Here is a 5,914-nt window from a genome sequence, read left to right as displayed (position 1 = left end):
TCTTGGCCGTCTTTTCCGGCACCTCGTAAGGTGCCGGAGTCAGCATCTTCGTTAGAAGAGCATTTGCATGATCTTCGGGCAGGGGGGCTGGGCAATCAAGCTGCTCCGCTGTCTTTGTCCAGTCCTGTTAATGACATGAAATCTTAGATCCAGCACATAACTAAACCAGGGCACATAAATACCCTGAAAGATATAAAAGCCTACCGGATGGCGTGGCGCTTTGCGCTAAGTCCGCGGTCCTCAGTGAGGGAGGGAGGCATCTCGGCGCCCTTGAACAGCACCCTCCAGACATCCTCGTGCGTCGTGTCGTAGAGCTCTCGCAGCGTCTGGTGTTGGGCCGAGTCGAACTCCCACAAAACAAATGCCCGTTGTTGGCACGGCAGGATCCGGCGGAAGAGCATAACCTGGACCATGTTGACGAGCTTGATTTTCTTGTTTGTCATGTTCTGGATGCAGGTTTGGAGTCCGGTCAGCTCTACCGAAGAACCCCAGGACAGGCTCTTCTTTTTCCAGGAGGTGAGAACCCCCCTTCAGCAACGCATTGATGCGTTGTCGTATGTATGTATGTATAACCGTTGCCAAGGCCTACACCAACGGATTATTATGCGTTGCCGTTGGTGGCGTTGGAAGGGTCTACAACAACGTATATAATTGCGTTCGTAATCGATGTGAAGAAGCGTTGCAGGGTAGCAACTTATATTGTTGCAGCCTAACAACGCTTCGTATGCGTTGGTGATACACGAACTGATTTTGAAATGGACATAACAGATTAGTGCAACCCTTCTATGTTAGTATGTTATAAATTACCAACAATAATGATTAAATCAACATTGATACTGCATATGAATGAAAAATCTAGTAAACGGAAAGATCTCTTTATTAAATCATGCCGGATGCATTACATGGAGCACAATCCAATGATTCATATACATTGACCATGAAATTCATGTTCTACAATGTGAATGTAAAACTATTTGGTAGTAGACAACTTGGCCCCCATTCACCACTTTGCAATCAACAACTTGGCCTCATTCTCCACCTTGCAATCAACAACTTAGCCCCCATTCTCCACCTTGCAATCAACAACTTGACCCTCATTCTCCACCTTGCATCAACAACTTAGACCCTCATTCTCCACCTTGCAATTAACAACTTAGCCATGGACCATTCAATTATCTGGGCCATCTATGGCAATAAAAAAAGCTGACATGAGTAACGTATCATTAGAGAAAGAAGATAAAACAGGTTAATAGAGCAACAAAATTTAGAAGAGAAGCAACATATACAAGGTTGAAGGTCATGAGATAAATAATCTAGCTACATGATCAATACTTGTGACATTTTTGAGTGGTCATATCAACTGATCATATTTTTCTATTGTAGCATCAACACACATTGCTCACAATTCATTTCCAAAGTTAACAACCTCAGTTTTATATCCTAGCTAGGTCAGTACTTACTAGTGTAACAAACATATTTTCTCTCAGCCGAGTTGGATTGTTCTTATATATTTTCCAGAAATTTGAAGGTGCTAATAAACGATCACCATATCTACATCTCTGAAAGTCAAGAATGTGATGAGAATACAATTAAATCATGGTCTATGAAGAGATGACGACTGAAGTGGTTTCACCTTTGGTTACTGTAAACATGCACCTTGATGTACACGAAGTAGGCCTATTATAAGAATCAAGACTAAAAAATATCTCACTAATAACAATATACAATGGTTTTGGCGCCATTATCAAATTGATGTTCGTCCATCCTAAATGGAATTATCTGTAACAATGTACTTGTAACAATGTACTTGTACAGGTTGTATTGCATAACCTCACAAATATAGCATACTTCCATTGAAATTATTTTCTTCCATAAACCACTTTCAAAAACACCCATATCACTTGAGTACATCAGCATGTTTTGTAATCGAACTCGAAGAGATATCTAGAGATATACACAGGTCATACACATCTTTGCACTGTTGGTACATCCCATACACATAGTTTGAACTATTTTCGTTAACAGAACAAAATTTAAACAGTACTAACGTTCCTGCAATACATATATATAGAGGAAGTCAACAGTAGCTCTACATGTATTCCTTCTTGAGCGTGGATCCGAATTAGAGATACCATAAAGAGGGTCTTGTCGGGGTTTTGTATTTACTAAGCCAGCTGGGAGTTATATGAGAATTAGATATGAACACTATCAATACGCATAAAAGACAAGTGAACATTAGATGTACCAGAGTGGTGTATAACTTGTTCCATAAGAGGACACCAAAGTGGTTATGGGGAGAAAAATTGTCCTGGATTCTGCACAACTCCCACAAGAAGAATTCAGGCAAGCTACCTAATTCTTTGAACAGCACCCCTGAATATCACATAAACCCATTGTTAACTTTCATGACAGGACAATATAAACGCAATCAAACTACAAGTCTACAACACATGAAAACTACTACCAGATTTTTTTATGCATGTCATAATACAAAGTGTTTATTAGTCATTTAATTCACATCCCACAAGCGGATATGTATTACATAATCCTGCTCCTATTCAAGTACTACGTATGCTGAGCCCTAGGTGATGTCATTTCTCTAGATGTGAGCCTTTAGTTTGTGATTTGCATTACAGCTGACTTGGACATGCACTGCTGAAAGTAAAATGCATACTTTTAATTTAATTTATAATGCACATTAAAAAGAATAGGGAATTCTTCTAACTGTATAAGAATCAAGTCATTTCATTTTTCACTAAAAACTAAATTACTTATTTGTGATGGTTGTCAGTAGGCAAAAGCAGTTCCTTATTTTTAATAAATATCGTGTCATTTGCTCAGTACTTATTCAGCGGAACTGATCATAAATGCAGTATCAAACTCACATGTGGTGTCATTAGCTGTGTTCCTAATTTGGAGGACTTGACATATAAACAGTTGTTGAAAGAACATATTTTTAAAGGATTTGGTGCAAGCATACAACAGATTATTGCTAACTTGTGATTCAACATATTAAAACTACAAGGTTAATCTAAATCAGGTCCTTGAATACCTAACACTAACAGGGAGTTCAAGATTGTGGCACCTACTTTTTCCCTATAAAAGTGGACTTCTAAAATAGAATTCACCAATTAACAGAGCCCAAATTGCATTATAAGAACAATTATTCCTCGAACTCGACTGCAGTTCATTGTGGTGCTTCCCTCTTTCCTGTATGACATTAACTTCCAATGAGCACACATTACTTGCATATCAACCAGAAGAGGAAAACACACTACTTACATACCAAATAGGCAGAGAAGATGTACAATTATTTTAACCACGAGACGAACGCACAATAGCGACGAGCGTTCACAGAGATGATGGAGGCACAATCAAGAATCCTACCGAGGCCAGGAGAGGGGCGCCGAGGCAGCGCTTGGGGGAAAGGCATCGGCTGCCTGCCGTGGCAGAGGGTCGGGCGGTGGCGTCGAGCATCACAAAGACGCCAGGGAAGGGGCACGTAGGCGGTGTGTGTAGTGCGCGTTGCGCCTTCGGACTCGTGCATGAGGTGCGGCGGCCATGTAGGTGGGCAGCGGCTGGAAGGATAAGAGAAGATGGGAGAAGTGCCTTACCGAACCGTCGGCGTCGAAGTCGATGTAGCCGAGGCGGAGCAGCACCATCGAGCGCAATTCATCTCCCGCGCGTGCGAAGACGCTGTGCAGCCACACCAGATGAGGCGCGGAGCCACGCTGGCGACGGAGACCCATGGATGCGGGGGCGCATGGAGAGGCATGGAGAACGTCTCCACAGGGGAGGATCGGAGGAGAGAGGTTAGGGGATCCATGCCGATGGGAGAGATGAATCAGCGGAGATAAGTGGTGGGGAGAAAAGATATGTTCTTTTTTTTCTATACAACATCTGTGGCGTGCTTTTTTTTAGGGAATGGGGGAGGTGTGCTATTTGCACGGAGGTACAGATAATGGGGAGGTGTGTAGGGATAGGGGAGGTTAGCTCTTCGTGGGAGGTGGACCTAACAACACATGCTATTATTTCGTTGCTAGATATGCGATGCTATAGGGGTGTTTTTGTTGTAGTATATTCCGGATCAAAATTTGGGCGCCGCCATCCAGTTGGAGTCGCGCGGCTCGGTGATGTAGAACCATCCCGATTGCCACCCCTTTATGGTATCCACATAGGTACCCTCGAGCCAGGTGACATTATGCATCTTGCCCCAGTTGGAGTCGCGCGGCTCGGTGATGTAGAACCACCCCGATTGCCACCCCTTTATGGTATCCACGTAGGTACCCTTGAGCCAGGTGACATTATGCATCTTGCCCACCATGGCGCCTCCGCATTCTGCTTGCTGGCCTCCCACCACCTTCGGTTTGACATTGAAGGTTTTCAGCCATAAGCCGTAGTGGGGCCTGATGCGGAGGAAGGCCTCGCACACGACGATAAACGCCGAAATGTTGAGGATGAAGTTGGGGGCCAGATCATGAAAATCCAGCCCGTAGTAGAACATGAGCCCGCGGACAAACGGGTGGAGAGGAAATCCCAGTCCGCGGCCGAAATGGGTAAGAAAAACTACCCTCTCATGGGGTTCGGGCGTTGGGACGATCTGCCCCGCATTCAGCAGACGGTGCGCGATATTCGCAGGTAGGTATCCGGCCTCCCGTAACTTTTTGATGTTTTCCTCCGTGACAGAGGAAACCATCCACTTGCCTCCTGCTCCAGACATGCTTGTAGTGGTTTGAGAAGAAGAACACGAGCTTGGGCGCTAGAGCTCGAGTGTGCGGGAATGGGTAAGCGAGAAGGAAGAATGCATGGGTGAAAAAAGTAAATCTTTGTCCCTTTATAAGGGCGGAGGAGGCGATGAGTCTCCCCACTTGCCTGGCAAAACCTCTTATTCCCCAGGCGCCGTAATTTATGGCGCGGTTGGGTTACCCATATCCGTATTGATGAGAATTTCGTGATAAGGGGAACACGATCTCTGCTTTGACAAGACGTATCAAGAAAACCGCCTCGCGATATGTGCGGAGCTGGTTGAGAAAAGCGGTTCGAATAATAACCGGGCCATGAAGTGATGTCATACTATCGAAACGTGTCAGCAGATTAGATTTGTGGAAGTATTATTCTCTCTACGGTGGTATGTGGAACTTATTTTGCAGGGTCGGACACTATCCTTGTATTCAAACTCTTCCATGGTGTATTCGGAGGAGGAACCCGCCTTGCAATGCCGAAAAACAACACTGCGCGTCGGACTCATCGTCATTGAAGTCTGGTTCAGGGGCTGCTGAGGGAGTCCTGGATTAGGGGGTCTCCGGACAGCCGCACTATATCCTTTGGCCGGACTGTTGGACTATGAAGATACAAGATTGAAGACTTCGTCCCGTATCCAGATGAGACTCTACTTGGCGTGGAAGGCAAGCTAGGCAATACGGATATGCATATCTCCTCCTTTGTAACCGACCTTGTGTAATCCTAGCCCCCTCTGGTGTCTATATAAACCGGAGGGTTTTAGTCCGTAGGACAAGATACAATCATACCATAGGTTAGCTTCTAGGGTTTAGCCTCTCTGATCTCGTGGTAGATCAACTCTTGTAATTCTCATATCATCAAGAACAAATCAAGCAGGACGTAGGGTTTTACCTCCATCAAGAGGGCCCGAACCTGGGTAAACATCGTGTCCCCCGCCTCCTATTACCATCCGCCTTAGACGCACAGTTCGGGACCCCCTACCCGAGATCCGCCGGTTTTGACACCGACAAAGAGGGATCACAAGACCATGTCAAACAGAGCCTAGGGGTCGAGAGAAGTCAGAACCAAGAACGGGGATGCTCGGGGTGTCTCACCAGCGTCGGAAACTTGCGATGAATTGCAGCGTCTGCGTCCAGATTAGAATGATGATAGTAAACGATATGGTGGGTTTTGG

General features: G+C 45.0%; 1 long non-coding RNA gene across 2 annotated transcripts; it reads right to left on the bottom strand.

The window, feature by feature from the left end:
• Positions 1-859: 859 nt before the first annotated feature.
• On the bottom strand, positions 860-3,933 carry LOC123061282 (uncharacterized). Of its 2 annotated transcripts, XR_006428833.1 has the most exons (4): positions 3,287-3,933; positions 3,090-3,210; positions 2,246-2,373; positions 860-1,185 (listed from the first exon to the last, which is right to left on the bottom strand). It is a non-coding gene; the product is annotated as an uncharacterized lncRNA (long non-coding RNA). The 2 variants fall into 2 exon arrangements; XR_006428832.1 differs by having other exon boundaries at positions 3,090-3,929.
• Between the last annotated feature and the right edge of the window lie 1,981 nt (positions 3,934-5,914).

The sequence above is a fragment of the Triticum aestivum genome, chromosome 3A (genome assembly GCF_018294505.1).
Source record: "Triticum aestivum cultivar Chinese Spring chromosome 3A, IWGSC CS RefSeq v2.1, whole genome shotgun sequence".
Lineage (NCBI taxonomy): Eukaryota > Viridiplantae > Streptophyta > Magnoliopsida > Poales > Poaceae > Triticum > Triticum aestivum.
This window is presented reverse-complemented; position numbering and strand designations above follow the sequence as displayed.